Source organism: Phascolarctos cinereus, unplaced genomic scaffold, assembly GCF_003287225.1.
Source record: "Phascolarctos cinereus isolate Bilbo 61053 unplaced genomic scaffold, phaCin_HiC Scaffold_5;HRSCAF=322, whole genome shotgun sequence".
NCBI lineage: Eukaryota > Metazoa > Chordata > Mammalia > Diprotodontia > Phascolarctidae > Phascolarctos > Phascolarctos cinereus.
In genome coordinates this window covers 289,288,029-289,313,572 of record NW_027555958.1, presented here as the reverse complement: position 1 = coordinate 289,313,572, position 25,544 = coordinate 289,288,029, and positions in this window count along the sequence as shown.

Below are 25,544 nucleotides of genomic sequence, written 5' to 3'. Positions count from 1 at the left end.
ATGGGTTTTGTGCAACTGTTTTCAGAGATACTTCTAGGGACCTGTAAGTTTTCAGCTCTTCCAAGGTGATATGAACTAAGGAGAGGTGTTTACTACTCTCCTGGCCTGTGCTCTGGTCTGCGAGTGACCACAAGCACTCTTTTTTGCCCTGTAACTGTGAGGAGGGTTCCTCCTCTACTGTAGCCACAAGCTCTGTTGTGACCCTGTTGTGACAGGACTGTGACCTTGACCCAAGTATGGGCAAAGCAACAGAGTCCTTCCTCAGTGGTAGCAAAGAGACCCCTGTAATCTCCTTCTGACCAGTTGTTTGACCCCCTTAGCATCTGTGAGCTGAAAGCTCCAGAAGCAGCCACTGCTGCTGTTGATTCAGCGGCTCCCAAGACCTGCTCCTGGTGTGCTGGGGCCAGGGCTGTGCTGGTATGGCCTGAGCTGGACTGTGCTCCACTCTCACCCAGCTGTGACAGACCTTTTCTGCTGACCTTCCAAGTTGTCTTGGGCTGAAAAAGTGTTTCATTCTATCTTTTTGTGGGTTCTGCTGCTCTAGAATTTGTTTAGGGTAATTTTTAAAGGTATTTGGAGGGGTTTGGGGGGAGAGTTCAGGTGAGTCCCTGCCTTTATTCCACAATCTTGGCTCCACCTCAATATTTTTTTTAATTTCTCATTTTTATTTTTCAAGTAACAGGTGTTTTTTAAATTAATCTGTCCTTCTCACTACTCTTCCCACCACCTTCTTTGAGCAAATTTTAAAACAACATACCTAAAAAACAAAACAAATTCCTCAGTACATGTCTACATAGTCCAGCAAAACAAATTCCTACATTAGCCATGTCTGAAAATATATGCCTCTTTCTGCATTTTAAGTTCACCACCTGTCTGTCAGGAGGTGAGTTTCATCTTTATTCTTTTGGATTTGTGGATTATCAATCGCATTGACCAGTTCTAAAGTCTTTCACCCATCAATATTCATTTCTCCCTCCCTACCCTCTTTCTACCACCTAGATAGGTCACTTTTCCTTCTCTAACTGTATGTCATCATGAGGACAAAACACTGGGTCAATTAAGCTTGCAATATCATGGTCAACTGGACGAGTTGTTCCAGAGCTAGAGAAGAGCAATTAGTATTCTAATTGTACAGAAAAAAAGAAAAGAAAGAGGATGAACTCTGCAAACTGGGGGCCAGTGACCTTGACTTTGATTCCAAATAAAAGTATAGAACCACAGTATTAAAGGGATGGTTTGTGGGCATTTAGAAAGGGAAGAGATCATCACTAAAAGCAAGTCGGGCTTCTTCAAAAGCATTCCATGCCAGACTAACCTCACTTTGTTTTTGGGCTTGGTAACTAGACTGGTAGATCAGGGGAATGTTATAGATAATCTGCCTAGATTTGAGCAAAACATTTAACAAAGTCTTTCATACTATCATAGTGGACAGAAAGATATGGACTGATTATGATACATGATTATACAAAGGCAGTGTGGGCCAGTGGAAAAGTGCTGGGTTGACCTACATAACTTCTTATTAAATCACCACATCTAGACACTCCACTGATTCCCTCTTTAAAACATCAAGCTCCCCACATACACACACACGCACACACCAGTTAACTGCCTTGTCTCACTAGCTTCCCTCTAGTTCAATCCTCATAGGATCATAGATTTTGAAGTGGAAGGAGCTTTAGAGGCAATTGGATCCAGGTATCTCATTTGACAGATGAGAAAACTGAGGTCCAGAGATATTAAGTGATTTGTCCAAGGTTACACAGCTAGTAGGTGTCTGGAGCAGGATTTAACTCAAGTCTTTCTGACTCCAAGAACAATGCTCTATCCACCATGCCACCTAGGAAATCAACTTTTTTTTCCTGTGTAAATGTCTTCATTTTAAAAAATACAAGAGTGTTTTGGGGTGAATAAGGAGTATTTAAGTAATAGGCACCCTCATTTGATCCAACCTGGAAATGCCTGGAGGGAATAAGAACACTCAGGAGCAAGGAACAAGGAGCATCGGTCTGGGAAGGAAAGCCCCTAACCCCAGCTGTAACATTTGCCAAAATGAGACATATACCTGTACTTAGCACCCACCCCCTTAGGTCATGGTTCAGGCTGGGAACATGTAAATGGCTTCCCCCTACATGCAGAGCTCTGAACCTCAAATTATGAGTCCCCTCTCCCAACACACACACATCCCTAGCCAAAATAATGTCTCTCTCAAGAGGTTCTTCTGCTCTCCCTGACTTCCCCCCTTCCCCAAAGTCTAGCAAGATCCTCTACTTCTGGGTCTCTCTTCTTTCTTGGACATATACATATGTACCCTCCCCCTCATACACACATATTTCAATTGGGAAATCAACTTCTGAAGTACAGGATAGGAAAAGACTGACTAGAGAAAAATTGCTGTGAGAAAGATCGAGACATTTTAATGTTTTTAAGTTCAACATAAGACAACAATGTAACATAGGAATCAAAAAAGCAAACTTTGACTGAGGCTACATACATTAAGAGAAACATAGTATTCACAACATGAGAGAAGCAGAAATCGGCGGGGGGGGGGTGTCTATCAGTCAGAGAATGGTTGAACAAATTATGGTATATAAATATAAAGGAATAGTATTGCACTTTAAGAAATGAAGAATGATGGGTCTGAAAAGACATATCAACTGAAACAAAGTGAGATAAGCAGAGCTCCCAACAAACAATACACTTTTATTAAGCACCTACTATGTGCTAAGCCGTGGAGAAACAAAGGCAAAAAACAATCCCTGACTTCAAGGAGCTCACAATTTAATGGGGAAGACAGCATTCAAACAGCTATGTACAAACAAGCTATCAGCTGTTGCTGTTCCATCGGTTTTTTTCAGTTGTATCCAACTCCTTGTGACCCCATTTGGGGTTTTCTTGCCAAAGATACCGGAATAGTTTGCCATTTCCTTTTCCAGTTCATTTTACAGATGAGAAAACTGAGGCAAACAAGGATAAGTGACTTGTCCAGGGTCTAAAGACAGATTTGAACTCAGGAAAATGAGTCTTCGTGACTCAAGCCTCTACTGCATCACCCTACAAACAAGCTATATAGAGGAGAAATTAAAGATAATCAACAAAGGGATAGCACTAGAATCAAAGCTGGCTCTTGAAGGAAGCCAGGAGATAGAGATGAGGATGGAGGGCATTCTAGGTATAGGGGACAGCCAATGAAAATACCCAGAGGTGGGAGATGGAGTATCTTATGTGAGGAACAACAAGGAGGTCAGTGTTGCTGGATCAAATACTATGTGTGTGTGAGGGGTGGGAGGAGATAGATAACATCGAACTGTAAAAATGAACAGTTTTAAAAGGCTTTAAGAACTCTGATGACCAATCATGATTTCAAAGGGCTTACGATGAAGGATGCTACCCACTTTATGATAGAGAGGTGATGGGTTAATATGCAGAATGATAACTTTTTTTATATGACCAATATAGGAATTTGTTTTGCTTGGGAAAAAATAATTCAGCTAGTGGTAATAAATTCTGAAGGAGGAGGAGGGAGGAAGGAAGGAAGGAAGGAAGGAAGGAAGGAAGGAAGGAAGGAAGGAAGGAAGAGCATGGAGGGAAGGCTGGTTCTGCTGTACTATTTCAGCTTGGGGGCACCACAGACATTGATAAGCTATTCCATCCAGAGAACAATCATGAGAGACCACACCATAGGGGGAAAAAATCTATAAAAGCAACCAAGACAGTTTAGCCCAGGTAAAAGAAGATTGAGGGAGGATCTGATAGGAGTCTTCAAGAATCTGAAAGGCTGTCATGGAGAAGAAAGCTGAGATTTGTTCTATTAGGTCACAAGGGCAGAAGTAGGAGCAGTGGATGGAAAATGCAGAGACTGCAAAGTAAGGGAAAACTTTCTGATAATTAGTATCAGAGCTGTAAGAGATCTCAGAGAACATGACATCCAACTTTCTCATTTTACAGATGAGGAAACTGAGGTCCAGAGGGATTGTGATTGGCTAAAGGTCACATAGGTATTAATTGGCAGAACCAGTATTCAAATCTGGGTTCTTTGACTCCAAATCCAATGTTCTTTCCACCATATTATGTCTTCACCATTAATTCAGTCCAATCCAATAATCAATCCACAATGCAATAAAAGCAAGCATTTGTGTGACCCTGGGCAAGTCATTTAACTCTGTTGCCCTCAGTTTCCTCATTTGTAAAATGAGGTAGAGGAGATGGCAAACCATTTCAGTACCCTTGTCAAGAAAACCCCAAATGGGATCACTGAGAGTCAGACATGACTGAAAAAACGACGGAACAACAAACAACGAAAGAATTGAATACAGAATCTAACTCTCAGATTACTCTTCCCCAGAGTCTCTCTCCGTGCCTCTGTCCCATTTGTAGACTGACAATCCTCCCTCAGTCACTGGGATCTAGAAAAAGGAGGAGTGTGGCTTGGAAAAATCCAATCACCTTCCTGACTCCTCCTCTTACAACTACTGGCCCAAGCTGGAGTAGGTCAAAGGCCACAAAATGTCCTGGGCTTTGGGAGAAGGGGAGAGTAATAGACCTCTCCTGCTCCTGGGGAATTCAGAGCTGCCCTACCCTTTTCATTTCAGGATCCAGTGGGACAGGCTGGAGAGAAGGAATGAATTAGGGGAGAGGCACAAAGTATAGGAGAGACATTCCCTCCTCACAGCCTTTGGGTCTCCTAGTAGACATTCACTTCCAGCCCACACGAAGCTGGGGAGCCCTTGCAATGTGGAGAGCACTCAATGAACAAACAGGAACACTTTTTCCTATGGAAAAAAAAGGGCACCTACCTTAGGGCAAGACGGGGTTGGTAACACAAGCTCTTAAGAAAAACCCTTTGAAAAAAAAAAAGGCAAGTCCTTTTAGCCATGAGCAGATAGATACCACAAACATAATCAGCCAGAATCTGCCCATGTAACAAAAATGCTGGAGCAACTTTTCCATAAAGTAGAAGAAGCTTTCATCATCTGAGAGAATGCTGGGGATATAGGTTCAAATCCTGTCTCCTTGACAATGAGCAAGTTACAACCTCTTTGGGCCTTTTCCTCATCTGTAAAACAGGAGTGACTATATTGGGTGACCTCTGAGGCCTCTTACTGCACTAAATCTAAGCTACTATGATCTGCCCCACCCCAATGGGCAAACACATCTCTCACCATGGTACAGCAGAAAGAACAGCAGCTCTGGAGTCAAAGGACTCAGGTTCAAATCCCCTCTCTGGCACTTATTACCTGACTCAACTTTCTGCCTGGCACCTCAGTTTCCTCATCTGTAAATTGAAGGGCTTGGGCTAGATGGCCTTTGAGACCCCTTTCTGCTCTAGCCCTATGAGTCTATGAAGTTTGCAACTGATAAGTAATTCTGAATAATAGATCATGACGCAATAAACATTAGTTATGGGTCTTCTGTGTGCAGAATTGTAAGGCTAGGCTCTTATGAAGAAAGTCAGAATAGACTTGACTTTTTCCCTCTGGGGGTTTTATAGTTTAGAAGGGGTATAACAGCAACACAGAGAACTATAAAACAATATTACACGATAAGTGCATGAGGTGCAATGATAAACCAAGAGCCCAAAAAGCTGAAGATGAAATATACCACTCCCCTCCTGCCTCAGAAGTGATTAACTTAAAATGGTGAATGAGACATACATTTTCAGACATGGAAAACATGGGAATTTGTTTTGCTGGATTATGAATGCTTGTGATAAGAATTCTTTCTTTCCCTCCTTTCTTTTTTTCCTCTCCTTCCTTCCTTCCTTCATTTCTTTCTTTCCCTCCTTTCTTTCTTTCTTTCTTTCTTTCTTTCTTTCTTTCTTTCTTTCTTTCTTTCTTTCTCTCTCTCTCTCTCTTTTCCTTCCTTCCTTCCTTCATTTCTTTCTTTTTTCTCTCCTTCCTTCCTTTCTTTCTCTCTCAATGAGAAGCAATGGGAAGGACATATTATAAATACTCATAAAAATAAGCAAATGTATTTTTTTTAAAATAAGGTTATTGCAAAACAAAGTGATATGAGGAGTCTGCGAGAGATGGTTATCATTAATTTGGGGAATCAGGGAAGGTTTCATGGAAGAGGTAGCTTTGCACTGGCCTTAAAGGATGGGCAGAAATTCAGTTAGCAAAGTTGGGGAAGGAGAACATTTCAGGAGTAGGGAATACTTCCCTTCTTGTCTGAGCGAAAACATAGAAGTAGGAGAGCATGATGGGCAGGAGGAGGCAGTGTTGGAGTCACCCAGTTTGGCTGGAGGTTAAAGTACATGGAAAAAAGTAATATGAGATTAAGCTTGGAAATGTAGGGTGGTGCCTTTGAAGGGAGGGCCTTGAATGCCAGGCCAAGGATTTTGACCTTTTCTTGATAGGCAGTCCAATGAAACATGACCCATACTTGGCAGTGTTCATAATATCAGAATGTTTGCCAACAGCCTTGTAAGATGCTGCCTTGAAGTAAATGATATATTATATGTCTTTATACATATTATGTGTCTTTACACTTTCAATTTTGTATGAACTTAGTAACTAGCACAGTGCCTTGCATATGGTAGGCTATATCTTGCCACTGGACCCAGATGGCTCTGGTGAAGAAAGTGAAGCTGGTGACCTTGCACAGCCCTCCCTCACTTAAATCTAATTCACATGTAAGTCATGGCATCCCTTCCTGATGTATTGGTCCTCTTCCAGAATGAAGGCCAAATAATAACAACAACTTACTAAATACTTACTGGATTGGACTGGATCTGTAAGAGGGAGGAAGAGTTAATATTGAAAAAATTGGAAGATACAAAAGGCAGCAAAAGTGTGCTTGTAGTCCCCCAAAACAGCAATGAATAACTTTTTCTACCATCTCATTTAAAGCACTGATGTAGAGGAAGGAGTGTTGGAATTGGAGTCAGGAGACCCGAGTTCAAGTCATCATCAAAGCCTGTTTTCTCAACAGTAACATGAGGGAGGGGGCTAGGCTAAAGAATCCCTGATCTCTGACATTGTGTGCCTCCAGAATTGCAGGGATGGAAGATCAGTATTCCTCAGATAAAAGTTTGATAGCTGTGGATGGGTTATGAAACACCCATTTGTGATTTTTATCTGCTCTAGGCCCACTCCCTTCTCACTAGCATGGTGGAGTGCTCCAACCACAGGTAAGGGGTAATATCTCACATTTCTATAAGCTTTAGAGTTGGAAAAGTGCATATTATTATTATTTCACATATTATCTCGTTTGATCCAGCTAGATGGTGCAGTGGTTGGTGCACAGGACTTAGAATCAGGCAGATTAGAATCAGAGTTCTGATCCTGCCTCAGACACTTAGTAGCCATGGGAACCCTGGGAAGTCGTTTAACATCTCCTAGCCTCAGCATCCTTATTTACAAAGTGGGGATAATAATAGCATGTACTTCCCAGGGTTATCATGAGAATCAAATTTAGAGCATATATCCAAAGCATTTTGTAAATTTTAAAGTGTAAACTATTTATATGTTAGCTAGTATTATCCTGACAACAACCTTATGAAGTAGGGCTGTATAATTAGCATTTTATTATAATTAGCATTTTACAGAGGAGGTGACTGGGACTTAGGGAAAGTGACTTGTCCAGGCTCACGCAGCTAGTTAATATCTGAGATGGGATTTGATTCCACGTTGTCTGGATTCCAAACCTAGCAATTCTCTACCATGCCCCACCAGCTCTATCTAGAATTAGCAACAGAAAAGTATTTAGCAAGTGACTCCAACCCCTGGAGATCTGGGGAAACTTTTTGCTCTCCTCTGTCCTCACAAACCTACTTACAGGCTTCAGAGAGACCCAGGAATGGTGCACCAGGTGTGTGTAGATCTTGCCCCAGCTACTTGCCCCAGCAGACTTGTCTGCACCGCTCTACCCTAATTGATTCATATCTTGACCTTGGTTCCTTTGGGCATTCCCATTCCTTCCCTGCCCTGGGTGCCAGAATGAAAATGCCCTGGGGATAAAAATAGCAGCTGCTGACTCGGCAGGCCAGGGGCCAGAGCCGGCTATAGGCTCTAGGGCCAGCTTGGAGTGGTGGGGGCTTAAAGCTTCCTGGTACAGCCTTGGAGAGTTCTGTTTTTTCCACCCACACCAGGGGCAGGGATATCTCCATTAGCCCTCTTCTGAGCCCCAACCACCCCTGCCCTGCCCTAGGGCCCATCTCCTATGACCCTCACCTGGCAGTTCTATTGCCCACAGCCTAGGAGCATAGCAAGGTTTCTCCCTTCCCTATTACTTCTTTCCATCAGTACCCCTCCTTTTAGGCCTCACGAGTAAGCCTCTATTCTAGAGCTCAGTCCTTTGTACTAACTTTATCCCAACAACTCCTTATCACTTGCTTAATCAACAGGCATTAATTAAATACCTACTATGTGCTAGGCAGTGTGCTGGGCATACAGGTACAAAGAAGGAAACAATTCATACTCTCAAAGAGCTTTCATTTTGTCAGGCAGACAATATGTTGCATCTGCGTGTCATAATGGATAGAGCACTGACCTAGGAGTCAAAAAGACCTGAATGCAAATCCAGATTCACAGACTTACTAGCTGTGTGATCTTAGTTAAGTCACTTAACCTCTGTTATTATTATGTACATATATAAACATACACAAAATAGATGCAAAATACTAGGTGGTTAAATGTAAGGTAGTTTGGGAGGGAGGGTACTAGCAGTTGGCGAGGATCACAAAAGACTTCACGCAGAAAATGACGCCTGAGTTGCATCATGAAGGAAGAGAGGGAATGAAGATGCAGAGGTGATAAAAGAGTATATCCCAGGCATGGGGCAGCTAGATGGCTCATTGCCTAGAGTGCTGGGGCTGGAGTCAGGAAGACCTGTGTTCAAATCCAGCTTCAGACACTTACTAGCTATGGGACCCTGGGCAAGTCACTTAATCCTGTTTGCCTCCGTTTCCTCACCTGCAAAATGAGCTGGAGAAGGAAATGGCAAACCACTCCAGTATCTTTGCCAAGAAAACCCAAAAATGGAGTTGCAAAGAGTTGGACACGACTTAACAACAACATGCTTGAGGAAAATCACTTGGGCAGATATCTAGAAGATGAGTTGGAGTAGAGACAGACTTGAAGCAAAGAAACCAGTTAGGAGACCATAGCAATTATCTAGGTGAGAGGCAATAAAGACCTGAAGGAAGATAATGTGTATAGGGGTGTAGAGGAGCCAGATCATATATACTGTCTGTGAGAGTTCATTGTTCATTTTTCAGTATGAGCATTGATGCCTCAGAAATTGGCAAAGTCTACAAATCAAGGCTTGATTTACTGTTTATTGACTGTCTAGATTTATGAAAGTTATGGAAAGATACTAATAGTGCCAATAAACCTTAGAAGTGTGTCACGCATACATTTCCACCCCCCCCAAGAGCCGGTTGTTAAATATTTACCCCTGAACACCTCTGTACCTATGGGAGTAGAGAGAAAAGGTAAGATGTGACAGATGCCCTGAAGGCAGAAATGAAGGAATATCAAATACTACTGAGATTACAAACTGGGGATACTGGAAGAAAATAGGGTGCCTTTGGCAGAAATAGGAAAGTTTGATAAAAGGAGTAGCCGGGGGGTGGCTAGGTGGCGCAGTGGATTGAGCACTGGCCCTAGATTCAGGAGGACCTGAGTTCAAATCTGGCCTCAGACACATAATACTTACTAGCTGTGTGACCCTGGGCAAGTCACTTAACCCCCATTGCCCAACCAAAACAAACAAAAAAACACAAAACAAAAAGAACATAAGCTCATTGAGGGCAGAGATTGCTGTCTTGGGGCAGCTAGGTGGTGCAGTGGATAGAGCACTGGCCCTGGAGTCAGGAGGACCTGAGTGCAAATCCAGCCTCAGACACATAACACTTACTAGCTGTGTGACTCTGGGTAAGTCACTTAACCCCATTGCCTAGTCAAAAAAAAAAACAAAAAAGGGGGGGTAGCCAGGGAATGACAAGTTCTCTTTTAGGCATCAGCTTTCTCTGGCGGGCATTTTGATACACAGAATGCACATTGGCTGAACCTCATAGTGTAAATGGAAAGAACCTTGGACTGAGTGTCAGAAAGCCTAGGTTCCAATCTGGGCTACTTCACTTTTAAGCTGTGTGACATTGGACAAGTCACCTAACTTCTCTGGGCCTTGGTTTCTTCATTTGGAAAATGGATGTAATAATGCATTCTCTGTCTCTCAAAGTTGTTGTGAAAATCACATGAACCAATGTATAGTGTCTCATATAATGCTATTATTATTGCTAAAATTGTATTCCTCAGCCTAGAATTAGAAGCCCCTCACCCAGTTCTGCTATCTTACTCTCCATCTTCTGGGACTCATCTACTCAAATTCTCTCAGAAAAGTAGGAAAACTTGCTTCTTTATCTCTTATCCAGACATACTTTTTAAGTATCAAAGTCTTTGCACTGGCCATTTTCCCCACCTGGGAATGTCCTTTTCCCTACCTCTTTCCCCAGCCCTATTTAAGTCAACTCCTCCAGGAAACTCTCCCTGATTAAATCTCCCTAAGCTCATTGACTTCATTCCTTCCCCCCCCCCCCAGCCATGCACCCACCAGCAGTGACGTCCAGAGCCAAGCCTGGTTAGGTGGTTTATGTTTGCTACCCTGTCTACGTGGTGCGACCTTATCCTATTCCCCCATCAGAAATTGAGCTTCCTGTGGGCAGAAAATGTATATTCCTCATCAGACCAGAGATCTCTTAGGAGTAGGGCCTGTTTCCCTAATTAGGTAGAAACCTAGGCCTAAAAAAATTGCCCTCTGGTAGCAATAGGCCCAAAAAGGTGTGAATTTGAACCTGATAAGAATTGATGGCTAATCCATTGTTCCCAGGGGTGGTGTGAGAATTTTCACTGAAGTCTGTCTTGGGCTTTGGTGGAAGTGAAATGGGGTCACCTGGGAAAGGTGACAGAGAAAAAAAAAGGTGAAAAAGAGACAAAGACATCTTCTCCCCTCCCCCATTAAGTAAATTCAAATCCCTAAATCTAATATTCTGTTCATGAGACCCATCCCCTCCTCCTAAGGTCTACCTCTCCTCCTACCAAAAGCATCCTTAGATTCCTAGGGTAGGATCAGACATAGCAGATGTCTTAGTCCTTAGGCAGGGAGTTGAGAAGTCTAAGTATGTATGTATGTTATTTTTATGTACTTCATTTTCCATAGGAGGAAACTGAGGCTCAGAGAGGGAATAAATCTGTGATCAGTTAACTTGTCAGAGGTCACCTAGTAATGACCTAGGTGTCAGAGAAAGGATTTGAACCTAGGTCCTCCAACTCTAGACACCAGCCTCTCTGATACCTCCAAGAATGGGCACCAATCCATGATTAACAATCCATAGGGTCCATTTAATCAGCATTGCCCATCTTTCCCGTAAGGGAGAGATTTCCCCATAAGGTCCCTGTGCAAAGAAGCTGTGTCTTCTCAGAATTACAGGGCACCCTCAGAGTACTCCACTGTACTGCCATGGCACATGTCATCACAGCACACATCAATGACCCCATATGCCATGGTGTTACAACAATAACTAATTTGATAGCCTAAATGCTTCTAGTCCATCATCTTTTAACATGAGCTTGTATCTAAAAATAAACTTAGCCAAATGGATGTGAACCCTTTTAAAATGAAAGAAACTACTTGGTTTGGCCAGCTTGTAAATTATACCCAGTTGCCCTAAGTAAGTTCATTAGATGGTCATCACCTTATACATTTAGCATTTAGGCATAAGGGGAGGATATTGAGAAGTGCAAATTAGGTGTCTGGTCTCTTAGAGTAGTTGCTCATGTCAGGGGAAGGATTTTCTTGGACGAGCGGGCAGAGTAGAAATGAAAGGGCTTATTTTGGAATGAAGTTATAGCATGGTGTTTTGAGTGTCCTGGAGTAAGAGAAATGATCCCCGATAGATTTGTGGGGAGCTGGAGTTGAGATATTATAGCCTTATTTGATTCATCTTGTTTACCTTCCATCAACTTGTCCTTCTCTTGACTAAATTCTGCTGCAGAGAAGCTTCTCCAAACTTCTCCCACTTCAAAACTTAGCCTTTCTTCTCTTTCCTCCCCCCCACTCTCCTCTTTCTCCTCTCTCACCCCTATCCTCCTTCCTTCCTTCTCCCACTCTCTCTCCTTTTCTTCTCTCCCTTTCCCTTCTTTCTCCCCTTCTCATTGTCCCTTTCCCCTCCTCCCTCTCCCCTCCTTCTCTCTCCTCTCTGCCCCTCCCTCCCTCTCCCCCTCTCTTGCCTCCTTTCTATTTCTGATTCTCTCTCTCCCTCTGCATGTGTGTCTCTCTCTCCTTCCCTTATCACTTCCTCTCCCTCTCCCTTCTGCCTTCCTCCTTCTCCCCCATTTCCCTCACTCTCTCCCTCCCCAGCCCACTCCCAATTTGGTTCTTTGAAATGATTTAACCACTGAAGAACTTACCACTTTATTTTTTTCTTCTAGCAGGAAAGTTCAAATCCTACATTCTTCAGGAAACCCTTACCAGGCCCTCCCCCCTCCCCCACCTCGCAAAGTGTCTTCTCTGAGATTACCTTTCATTTACCCTGTATGTAGCTTGCATGTACATAGTTATTTGCACCTTGACTCCTTGATTAGAGTGTGAGCTCCTTCAGGGATATCTGTTTTTATCTTTCTTTGTATCCCCAGCAGTGTGCAAAGAGCCTCATAAACACTTAATAAATGCTCATTGATTTATGACAGAGACCACCATTACCACATAACCTACTGACTTGTGTGCCATTTTTAAAATATTGCCATAGTGTCATTTGGCCAGACATTGTTTGGATGCCACATAGATGATACTCATGGTCCAGGACCTGAGGAAATGGGGGGGGGAGGATCCTGTGGAGCCCAAGACCACCCTGTTTCCTTCCATCCACTTGTGAATCCCTGGTATCTTTCCATGGCCTGACAAAAACCAGATAGCTGGGTTAGCAAAAAGTCTTTTCTACATCACTTCACCTGCCCTATATTCCTCCACTCTTGAACTTCAGTCTTGAGCTCTTTCCTCATCTGAGCTTGGAGCCCTTCCAATTCATTTTTGGGGCCCACGGCTCAGAGAGACACCTCCTTCTTCTGCAATTTAATGGGGACATATTGTGACTGCCTTCCTGTCTCATCCTCTCTCTCCTTCCTCAGCCCCTCCACCTCTTGGCTCTCCATAGTAAAGCAGCCACATGTTCTCAGTTGGGTCTGAGGATCACAAAATCTCTGAGTTGGAGAGACCTCATAGACCACTTAACACAATTCCTATCCAAGAGTCCCTTACAACACACTAAACAGGCGGCCATCCAGCATTTGTTTGAAGACCTCTAGTGAGGAGGAACCACTACTTCCCAAGGCGGCCCATTCCACTTTTTGCTGTTGTTCAATCATTTAAACAGCCCTAAATGTTACAGGCTGTTTCTTTACATCAAGCCTGTATTTGAGTCTTTGTGAGTTCCATTTCATTCCTGGTTCAGTCCTCTAGGCTTTGGAAGTTCTTAACCTGCCTCGGATTTTTACTAGCTGTGTGACCAGGGGCAAGTCACTTCACCCTGATTAATGCCTCCGTTTCCTCATTTGTAAAATGAGCTGGAGAAGGACATGGTAAACCGCTCCACTATCTTTGCCAAGAAAACTGAAAACAGGGTCATGGAAAGTCAAATAGAACTGAAAACTAGTAAACAAATACGACAGACAAACTATATTCCAATAGAATTAATTTCCTTTGTAAGCCTTCCTATTTTATTTTATGCAGTTAAAAATATGATTCTCAGAAGGGATCCATAGACTTCATCAGACTATCCAAGGTGTCCAGGACACAAAGAAAGTTCTGCTAGGCCCTAGGGCCAAGTAAAACAATTCTGATCCCTTATCTTTAAAACAGCTCTTCAAATACTTAAAGAGAGCTGTCATCCCCAACTCATCCATCCATCAGCTCAATGTGTCACTCCTTCAGGCTAAATATCCTTCAACCAATTCTTCTTCTTCTTTTTTTTTTTGGCTAGGCAATGGGGTTAAGTGACTTGCCCAGGGTCACACAGCTGGTAAGTGTCAAGTGTCTGAGGCTGGATTTGAACTCAGGTCCTCCTGAATTCAGGGCCATTGCTCTATCCACTGCGCCACCTAGCTGCCCCCAACCAATTCTTATATTGCAAAATCCTTCACCTTTTTGGCTGCTTTTCTTTGGAAATGTTCCAGTTAATCGGCACTTAGCACAGTGTCTGGCACACAGTAGGTGCTTAATAAATGTTTATTGATTAATCATCAACATCTTTCCTAAAATGTTGAGGCTAGAACTGAACCTGTACTCCAGATGTGGCCTAATCAGGGCAGGAACCTAACCAATACCCAAACCCAAGTGTTCCTCACCCTCAGACAGAACTGTAACTACTTCTCAACTGGCTGCTTGCAGAAGGCCATTTTGTGGCGCTTATGTAATCCCTAGGGCAAATGTTACACTAGATCTCTGCCTCCAAGGCTCACAAAAGTCCTGGGTATATAGCTAAGAGGTCCAGTAGTGACCAATTGGAGCAGAGGATTGGCAGCCATATAGACTTCCTATGCCAATATTTTTCAAGCTGCATTTTGTGAAAACCTAGTTTTTGATGAGAAAAATGTTGGTATTAGCCATATTTTCTCTTCAAAAATATTAATTACGAAACTCAATTTGATCAAAAAATGCTCATGTGGTTCAATTTTTCAGTATGAAAATAGACTTAATCTATCCAATTTGCTCCATGATTTTCCCAATCATCATGTATCCTAGGGGAATTCCACACCCCCTAAAATGGTACTTTAAGATTCTATCTACATATTTCAATTTCCAAAATATGCTGTGTCCAAATTACTTTGGAAAATTTTCCTCCCTCTCTCTCTACCTCTCTCTATCTCTCTCTCTTTTTCTATCTCACATACACACAAACACACACACACATTTTGTACACTTTGAGGAGATATTGAATTTCAATCATTGATTACCTTTACTGAATGCCATCACCCTCCCCCACAACACTCCCAATCCTATAACCCACTGCTTGAAATGGGAACTGGAATAGGGTTTGGGGTGGGGACAGGAAGAAACAGGAATGGGTACCATCTTATTTCTCAGGAGGATCAGAAATCATCTTCAAAAATTCCTAAGTTAACAAACCTTCCTGTTTCCTCCCATTTTCTTTTCCTTAATCCAATCATGAGTCATCTCTCCTTTTTTCTTTTCTCATTTAAAGTACTGTGTATAGACACATTAACACTAACATCCACTCATACACACCTCCTGGACATACATAGCCTTAGTTTTACATAGAAACATATACACTCTACACACACACACACACACACACACATATAAACATACACACACACATATATACACAAATGTATATATATATACATACAAACATACACACACACACACATATATATATACACAAATGTATATATATATATACACACAAATGTATATATATATATATATGTATATATATATATATATATATATATATATATATATATATATATACATACATACAAACATACACACACACACACACATATATTCTTACATATACACCCCTTACTGCTTTGTGGTCACGTACCACTCCACCCCTTCTTCTGGATAAGGTATGTTCTTCGCTTCTGGTGCTCTGGTTTACCTGATCTTCCATTCTCACCCCCTTATCATTCTGTCCCCTTTCACTGCAGTCATATAGCTGTTTGCTCCATCAGGTTGCTTGCTAACCCTGGTACTACCCTTTGTCCTATAGTGTCGTTTCTTTCCCTACCTTCCTAGTTCCCCTCTAGTTACTTCTAGCATGCCTGATCTTTGCCCCTCTCCTTCCCCTCATCCTGTCCCCTCTAACCTCCCCAACTCCAGTTCCTCCCTCCTCCTCCAGTTGCCTAGCTCTCTAACCCCTACTCCCTAGCTCATGTCTCTACAGACCTCCCTCACCTCCCTTAACTTCCATTCTCTTACTGACCCAATACCTTTGCACCCCTCTGCCCACATCATTCCCATTCCAGGCCAACTTCTGCCAGCCCCTGGCCTTCCTTGTGCCTCAGCTCTTATTTCTCCTTTAGATAAACAAACTAAAACTTGCTATCAGATACACAGCAGGAGAAAGGAGGGAATGAGTGGGTGGCAGGGTGGGCAGTGCTCTGGGCACAGGGACCTGACATGGTGTCTTCTGTGGGAGTCTCAAAAATTTGTATTTCACAGGAGCAAAGAAACCAGCTACCCTCCACTTCTGCCATGCTGCCTACTCTTTTTTCTCATTTTCGGCCCCCGACACACACACATACCCCCTCCCTCCCATGTCACCAGGCTTCCCTTTTCTCTCTCTCCTCCCGCAATTGACTGAAGTATTTCAGACTAGCTGAGAGGGGTGTCCGCTTTGGGCTGCCTTTGCTGTCCCCTCCCTGAAAATCAACATCATCCAAGTTTCTGTCCCTAGGATCGCTCCATCAAAAGAACTAACTCTCGTCACCCATGGAGCAGAGGGGATCAGTGGTCACTGATGTGTAAGGCCCCACGGTCAGGGGTAGGGACAAGGACAGTGTCAGACATATGGGCAAAGACAGTGTGAACCAGAAGTAAAGTGACGGGGCAGAGATAGTGACCAAAAAAGAGAGAAAAAAAATGGGAAATTGGGGCATCCAGAAGATACTGGAAGAGGCAAAAGAGGCAGGGTCAGGAAAAGGATTCAGACAGGGTCAGGGCAAGAAGCAGAAACAAAAGCAGGAGGAGGGGAGGCAGTGTTTCCGTCAACAGCTCCCAGGTTTGGGGTGGGGGGAGGGTTGGGGCAGAGAAGTATGATTGTTCGAGGCATGCTGGAGTAGACAAACTAGCCTGGGGCTCAGGCTCCCCGGGTACTGTGAAAAAGACGAGGGGCAGCAACGAGTGGGGGGCATTACTCACAGTTAGACTGTCACGATGAGATTCCCCGACAGTTCTCGGGTTTCCTGCCCTAAACTCTCCACGATTTCTCCCTCTTCAGGCTAAGTCTGGGGCTAGGGCTGGGGCTGGGGCTGGGGCTGAGACTCCAGGGGACTTGGCTGGGGGGCCGGCCGGCCAGGGACAGCTGCTACTGCTGATGTCAGAGGGTCATGAGTGAAACCTGAGGACTGAGCCAATCTTCAGGTAGGAAGATCGTCCTTCGCTTGGGTTTCAGACATGGCTCCCAGCTCGGCCAGGGGAGGCTGGGACCCCGGGAGCTCCTCACTGATCGGGGGCAAAGGAGACATTGGCAGCCAATACTTACAAACCCCTTCCCTCTCATTACACCCAACACAAACTCTCAACGTATCCCTGCAAGCAATCCCATGCTTATCTTTATACACTCTCGCACGCACACGAATTCACTCACACGAAATGCGTGCCCCCATGTATACTAACATAGTAATGCTCACATTAACTCCTACTCACTCGTATCCAGATGGGTGCATTTGTATACAAGGGTCCAAAAGCTAGCATTTATATAGCTTGTTAAGGCTTTACATATATTAACTCATTTGATCCTTACAACCCTGGGAGATAGGTGCTATTGTCCCCATTTTAGAGAGGAAAAAACTGAGGCTGAGAGAGGTTAGGTGCCTTACTTAGAGTCACACAGCTACTAACTTTCTGAGGTAGAATTCAAATTCAGGTCTTTCTGACTTCAAGTCTAATACTCTATCCGCTGCGCCACCTGGTGGCCCTTTGTAGTACATGCACAAAAAACCCCAACCAAACGTCCTTAAACTTTTATCCAATGTCTAACCAACAAGTCAACAAGCATTTATTAAGCACCTACTATGTGCCAGGCACTTTGTGCATTTGTAACAATGTGTCCTATCCCTCTTCACACTGCACTTCCCCATTATCTCACACATGGCAAGGCCATACTGCAACATATGAGGCACCTAGGTGGGTACCATAATGGATAGAGCGCTGGGCTTGGAATCAGGAGGATTCATCTTCTCTGAGTTCAAATTCAACCTCAGACACTTATTAGCTGTGTGACCCTGGGTAAGTCACTTAACACCATTTGCCTCAGTTTCCTCATCTGTAAGATGAACTGGAGAAGGAAATGGCAAACCACTCTGGTATCTTTGCCAAGAAAACCCCAAATGGGGTCATCAAGAGTTAGACTGAACACACACACACACACCCTATAATGGCTCCCTGCACACTACAGGAGGCTGGTCAGAAAAATGACCATAGGGATCAGGATTTAGGTGGGGTCAGCTCTAGGTGAGAGTATGAAAGGAAACATTTAGGTTTCCCTGCTACTTCTAAGGCAGATGTGCTCAGATGGTCCACTACCCCAGCCCCCAACCCCCTCTGAGCAACCAAGGAATTTGTAGACTTTGGTGACCCCTAGTGGTCCTTAGATGACTCTGCCCTGTGTATTACCTGCTTACACACCCTGTCCCCTCACTACTCATAACCTCTTTCTGAAAAAGAACATAGTGCCCTCCCTCAACAAACTTACAATCTACTAGGAAGTAAGTGGCATGGTAGGAATAAGCCTGTACACAGTTTACACAATTAACTGTTTATATATGTTGTATATTACAATTAGATATATAATTAATATATTATGTATTGCTATGAGAAATCTGAGGAGGGAAAGATCATTCCTAAATAAAGGGAATAAGAAAGAATCCATGAAGAAGGCAGCACGTTGGTTGAGCTTGAAGGAAGGGAAGGATTTTATCAGACAGAAATGACAGCCATGGCCCAGCCAGCTGTGTATGCCCACGTGCAAGTTCCCATTTTGTGAAGGTTGAGCTCTGTACCAGGAGACAGTAACTAGAATAGGCCCTGACAGAACTGGTCCTCAGAACAACATTGGTCTATCTCACTGCGGTGCATGCCAGTAATCTCTGCTACTGAGGAGGCTGAAGCTGGCAGATTTTTTTGAGTTCCTGAGCTCTGAGCTGTAGTGGCCTACATACTAATCAAATGTCTTCACTTATTGGGCATTAATATGTTGAGTCCCCAAGGAGCAGGAGGCTACCATGTTACCTAAGGAGGGGTGAAGCAGCCCAGGTTTGAAACAGAGCAGTTCAAACCTCCCGTGCTCATTAGTAGTGAGATCTGTCCTGTCACTATCCTCCACACTTCTAGCCCAGTCGAGTTAGGGAGACAGTCTTTCAAAAACAAAAACAAAAAACAGCCACAAAAATCCCTGCATTGGCTGCTCCCTGCCTGTTCCAAAGCACTGACCCTGGCCATTGGACAGGCCTGTTGCAAGTCATTATAGACTTTTCCCCAGACCCAGGACCAGAGACACATATCAGGTAAGGAAGGACAGGAGGAGGGGGATAAAAGTAACCTAGGAAGGCTTCCTAGAGTGGGAGAGTGTGGAGCAGAACTGGAAGGAAGGACATAAGGCAGGGAATGGGGATAGTAATGTATGGGGAAATCCCAGAAGCACCAGAGGATGAAGCCGGCATGGGAGATCAAAAACACTTATGATTAAATTCCTTGGAAAGAGGCACCTCCTCTCTGGCTCCATGCTGAGAGACTTCTAATGCTGGGATGACACAACCATTCTTGATTGATCTGAGGAATAGAGGTGAATGTGGAGGTCTCATTGGGAGGGGTGAGAAGTGGAGTTGGGGCCAGGGAGGATAGTAGAGGGAGGGAGTAAGGAGAAGGGAGTTGGGATGATTGACTTAACAGGTACAAAAAAGTGATGGAATGCAGCAAAACACATTGAACACCCACGCTGAACAAAACACATTGAGGTCAGTCAATCAAGCAAGCAACTACTTATTTTGTGCCAAATGCCAGGCTAGGCTCTTGGGACACAAGGGAAAAATGAAATGATCACTGCCCTCCAGGAGCTTGCATTCTAACTGGGGAGCCAACACGAATGTACGTGAATATACACCCCTCTAGAAGGTGTAGAAATAGCCAAGATCTTCCTGGGCCAGTGGGTTTGGGAGTTTTTGCTCATCTCCTGAGGCAAGATAATATTGCAGAGTTTGGGGATGGGAGCAAGACTGGGGGGGGCAGGAAACCTGGGAAAGAAGAGAGGTGGCATGGTGGAACTGGGTGGTGCCCAGAGCAGACATCGGGGGTGGCAGTTTGAACAGAAGCCATAGATGGGGGTTTCTTTCTCCTCAGGCTTCTGGGAAAGGAAGGCAAGATAAGAAGAGATGGTCAGAAAGGTATAGATTACTCCAATCAATGGTAGATTGTAAAATGAACCTATTCCCCACACTTTCAGGTAGGGGTGATCTGTTCCTAAGCTGTGTTCTCTTATCAATGGTGCATTTACTCTTCATAAGAGGCAGCCAGGTGGTGCGGTGTACAGAACACAGTCAGGAAGACCTGAGTTCCAGTTCAGCCTTAGATACTACTTACTACCTATGTAACCCTGGGCAAGTCATTTGACCTCTGTCCACCTCAGTTTTCTCAATTGTAAAAGGAGGATCACAATAGCACCTATCTCCCAAGGTTATCAAATGAGACAATATTTGTACAGTTCTTAGCATAGTGCCTGGAACATAGCAGGTATTTAATAAATGCTTATTTTTTTCCTACCATAATAAACAACTGTGGTCAACCCAGGTGTGTATTTCCTTGTGTCCATTGGTTCTTGGCACAAGGGCTTAGGGGCAGTTCTGGGAACAACAGAGGAGACAGTGCCCTTTGCTAGTGTAGGGCTGGGATCCCAACATCAGTCCACTGCTAGAGAGTCTCTCCCTCTACCCCTATCCCCTGTGTCTCTGTCTCTGTCTCTCTCAACTAGGGGCAAAATCATGAGCCATTCATATGTCTCATAACCAAACTCCCCAGGGCAGAATTAATATGAACTTGGGCCTTTCACTTAGCCCCATCAGACTAGGAATCTAACGTCTTTGTTTTGCCATGAAATTCAGGTACCTGGCTCACAGGAGCATCAGGAAGCTGGAGTTCCACAGCGACACCTGGTGTCACAAGGCTTACATTACATGAATACATACAAAATGAATACAAAGTTGTTTGGGAAAGGGATATATAAGCAGCTGGGGGATGGGTGTGGTGCAGAAGGTGACCTGGAGCTGAATCTTGAAGGGTAAACCAGGGATTCTGAGAGGTAGAGGTGAGGATGGAGTGCATGCTAGGTATATGGAGCAGCAGAGGCACAAAGATGGCAGATTGGAAGCTTGTATGTGTGGAAGTGAGTAGGCCAAGATGGTTGGGTTGCAGAGTGCATGGAAGGGAGTAATATGCAAGAATGGAAAAATAGGAAGGAGCCAGGTTGTGAAGAGGGTTAAAGGTTTGCCAGAGGAGTTTATATGTGTGTTAAATGGCATCTTGGTGGTACAGTGTGGATAGAAGGCTGGGCCTTGAGTCAGGAAGACATGAGTTCAAATCTAGCCTCAGACGCTTTCTAGTTATGTGACCCTGGGCAAGTCACTTAACCTCTTTCTGGCTCAATTTCCTCAACTGTCAAATGGGCATTGGGGCAGCTAGGTTGCATGGTGGATAGAGTGCTGGGCCTGGTGTCAGGAAGACTTCTCTTCCTGAGTTCAAATCTGGCCTCAGATACTTAACTAGCTGTGTGACCTTGGGCACTTAACACTGGTTGCCTCAGTTTCCTCACCTGTAAAACAAGCTGGAGAAGGAAATGGCAAGCCCTTCCAGTATCTTTGCCAAGAAAATCTCAAATGGGGTCACAAAAAATCAGATGTGACTGAAAAATGACTGAACAACAACAACAAAAAGTGGGGATAATAATATAACCTACCTCCTAGGCTTGTTGTGAGAACTAAATGAGCTAATATTTGTAAAGTGCTTTGAAAATCTTAGAGTGGAATATAAATGCTAACTATTGTTATTAATATTAATTATTTTAATTAATTAATATCATTTATAATAATATGTCATATAATATATACAGATATTTAATTAATTATTTTAATTAATTCTTGTTATTAACATTAATATTTGATCCTTGGGAGGCTCTGGAGTTTAATGAGTAGGAGGGTAACAAAAGCCAGAGGTAGGGTGACCAAATAATATTGCAATAATAGAGATAAGCAGTAAGGAAGACCTAAACCAGGGTAGTAGCTAACTTAGTAGAAAGTTATTGTGGAGATACACATGACAAGATCTGATGAACTGATTGAGTAAAAGGAATGAACAAAAGGAAGGAGTTGAAGATGGCAATGAGGTTGTGAACCTAGGTGACTAGGAGGATGATGGTGTCTTTAGCAGTAAGAGGGAAGGTCAATGCACGTGTCTTATTCCGGTAGTCATTCCCAACACACTGGTGCTCAAAAAATAGTTGTCAATTGTTTGGATGATTAATTAATGATGGGAGAGTTGGTGGGGGTCAATGGGGATTTGAAAGATAGTGTTGTTGGCTTCCCACCTTCATTCACCCAAATCCAGGACCCTCCCCTAGCCCTTGTAGTGTAGCATTGCCATGATGGGGAGGAGGAGTTATTCCCTCTTACTGGCCCCCACCTTCACATGAATTGGGTCACAACCTCCCAGCTCCTCTCCTTAGGCAAGACTTTCCCTCTCCTCACTTCCCTTGGCCCTACCCCTTGAGTATGGTTTGGTTTTCCTTTCAAGTCAGTGTGGGGAAGATAAAAAACAAACCAACAATGGGAAGAGGAAATGGTTGAGGGTATCACCTCTCATACCACTCTTAGCTGACAGTCTTCTCACCCAAAATTGAAGACTTGCTCTTGCCTAGAAAGAACGAGATCTACATTTTTCCACTTGCTTTGGAAAGTTATAGTAAATGAATCCACAATTCTCTTTCACTTGGCTCAAGTCCCAGCCAGGAAAAATGACCCTGGCGAAAATAAATTGCAGTTAGGAAATCTATTTCTTTTTTGTCTCTCTCTCCCACATGTCTCCCTCCCTCCCCCCTCCATTTCCTTTTCTCTGTCCTACATTTGAATAATGAAACATGTCCATAATGCAATGGTTTAACCACATTTATCTTGGGAAACAGGTTTTTAAAAAAAACTGAAGAGAGACAAAGAGCAAATAAACTTTTAAGCCACGAAGATTGGAGAATAGGCACACTTCTCCCAGGAAGGGGAAGAAGTGGGAGAAAGGAGTGAGGAGTATCACTCAGGAGAATGGACATCCGCAGCAAATCTAGTCCCTGCTTCCTGACTGGTGCAAAGCTAGATCCGATAGCCCAACGTGCTCTGCCTCTACAGTATCCCTAGCTCCCTAGCATGGCTCTTGGTGGCAGCAGCAGTAACTGAGGATTCCCTGACTTATTATCCATAGTCATGATCCTCCTGACATCTGATCTGCTTGCCCCTGGGTAGAGGCTTCTGTCCTTCCCTTCCCTCAGGATTGAAAGCATCTAGCTTATCAGTCAGTCTGGTCCCATAGGGTCAGAGCAGCTTCAAAGGGGACGGAGGACAGGAATGCTAGGGATGTTTTACCCACCAGAGGGTAGGAGCCCTAGATTCCTTGTTATTTCCAGAAACCTGAGGCAGCAACTCTCTTTCCTACATCCAAACCCTAGGACGGAACTGCAGAGAAAGGAATACGCTCAGGAAAACTTGGGTGGTAGTTGGGGAGGGGTGGATTAGGGAGAGATTTAGGGGATGCTAATCCCACTTTCCTGTCCAAGAGCCGTCCCGACTCAAAACCGTTTCAACTTGGGGGCCCGTCTAAGGGCTGCTAACAGCTGTTGAAATAGATCTCTCCCCAGCCCTCCCCAAGTCTCTTGCACTCTTTAGTCTGGGTGGCCTTTTCCTTGACCAGTGTGACTACTGGGATCCATCTCGGGATATGAAGTGTTATAACCATCTCCAAAATGCAAGGTGCTACGAGGTTTTGAATGTCTGCCTGTAGAACTGAGGTTAAGTGAAAAGTCAAAACCTTGAATAATTTCTTGTGCTGTATATTGAAACTACAAGTGTTTTTTTCCAATTTGGGGAGGCTCCTTTCCTATGCAGGTTTGCTTTTTTGCTACTTGTTGAGCATTAATAGTTTCCTTTGAAGCAAAGCTGCTTTTAATGTCATATGCTAAAAGTTCAACTTTTTTGCTTGTAACTTTTGCAAAAAACTTCCTCCCCCACCCACAAGTCCCTAAGATAACAGTTTCTTATTTCAAGATTGTTTTCAGGACAATTGGTGAGACTGCTCACCTGGAGATAAGAATAATAGCTAGAATTTATATGGTGTTTTAAGGTTTGCAAAGCACTTTACAAACATTATCTCATTTTATCCTCAGAACAATCTTGGGAGGTTGCTGCTATTATGATCCCTGTTTTCAACCATTCCCCAATTAGTGGGCACATTCTCTGTTTCCATTTTTTTCCTACCACAGAAAAGAAAGTATAGATACCACTAATTTTATATAGCTAGCTAGCTAGAGAGGACCTTTCTCTTTGTCTTTAATCTCTTTGGAGTATATACTTAGTAGTGATATAGCTGGGTCAAAAGGATGTGTGCAGTCTAGTGACTTTCTGGGTATAGTTCTGAATCCCTTTCTATTTTCAAATTGCTGGATCAATTCACAGCCTCAGCAATAAAGCATTAGTGTGTCTGTCCTTCAACATCCCTTCCAAATATTATTTTCCTATTATATCATCTTTGCCACTCTAATAGGTGTGAGATGGAATCTCCAAGTTGTTTTCATTTGCATTTCTCTAAGTATTAGTGATTTGGAACATCACTTTATATGGTTGTTCATAGCTTGGATTTCTTAATTTAAGAATTTGCTTGTTCATATTCTTCAACCTTTCATCTATTTAGGATAGGTTTTTGTTCTTATATATTTAAATCAGTTCTTTTCATATCTTGGATATCACATCATTATCAGAGATATTTACTGCAAAGGTTTTTCCTCTAGTTTCCTGTTTCCCTTCCAAATTTAACTGCATTATTGGAGTTGGTGAAAAAAAAACTTTTCAATTTTATATAATCAAAATTGTCCGTTTGATCTACTCTGATCTTCTCTCTTCCTTGTTTGTTCAAGAACTCTTCTCCATCCACAGATTGAAATTTATCCCCTTCCCTGTTCCTCTAATGTGTTTATGCTTTGACCTTTTAAATCTAGGTCATGAATCTGTCTGAAGCTTGTTATGTTATGTGATGTGTTATGATGATCTAATCCTAATTTCTGTCAGACTACATTCTGGTTTTCCCAGCAGTTTTTGTCAAATAATGTGTTCTAATTCCAGTAATTATGGTCCCTGAGTTTGCTGAACTCTATGGTGCTATGTCCATTTGTTTCTGGATTTTGTGTACCTAATATTTTCCATTGATAGTCTTTTCTAATTTTTAACCAGTACTGAATAGTTTTGTTGATTACTGATTTGTAGTATACTTTGAGATCTGATACTGTGAGTCCCCCTTCCTATCATTTCTCCCCTCCCCCATTTCCCTTGAGATTCTTAATTTCTAGATAAGTGTTTTTAATTTTTTTCTAGATGAGTTTGTTATTATTTTTTCTAGCTTTTTTAAGTAAATTGATATAGGTAGTGTTATTTTTATTTTGTTGCCCTGACCCAATAATGACTAATGTATCTATTTCTTGTATTATTTAGTCTTGTCTTTATTTCTGTAAAAAAAATTGGTAATTGTATTCATATAATAACTGAGTGTGTCTTGAT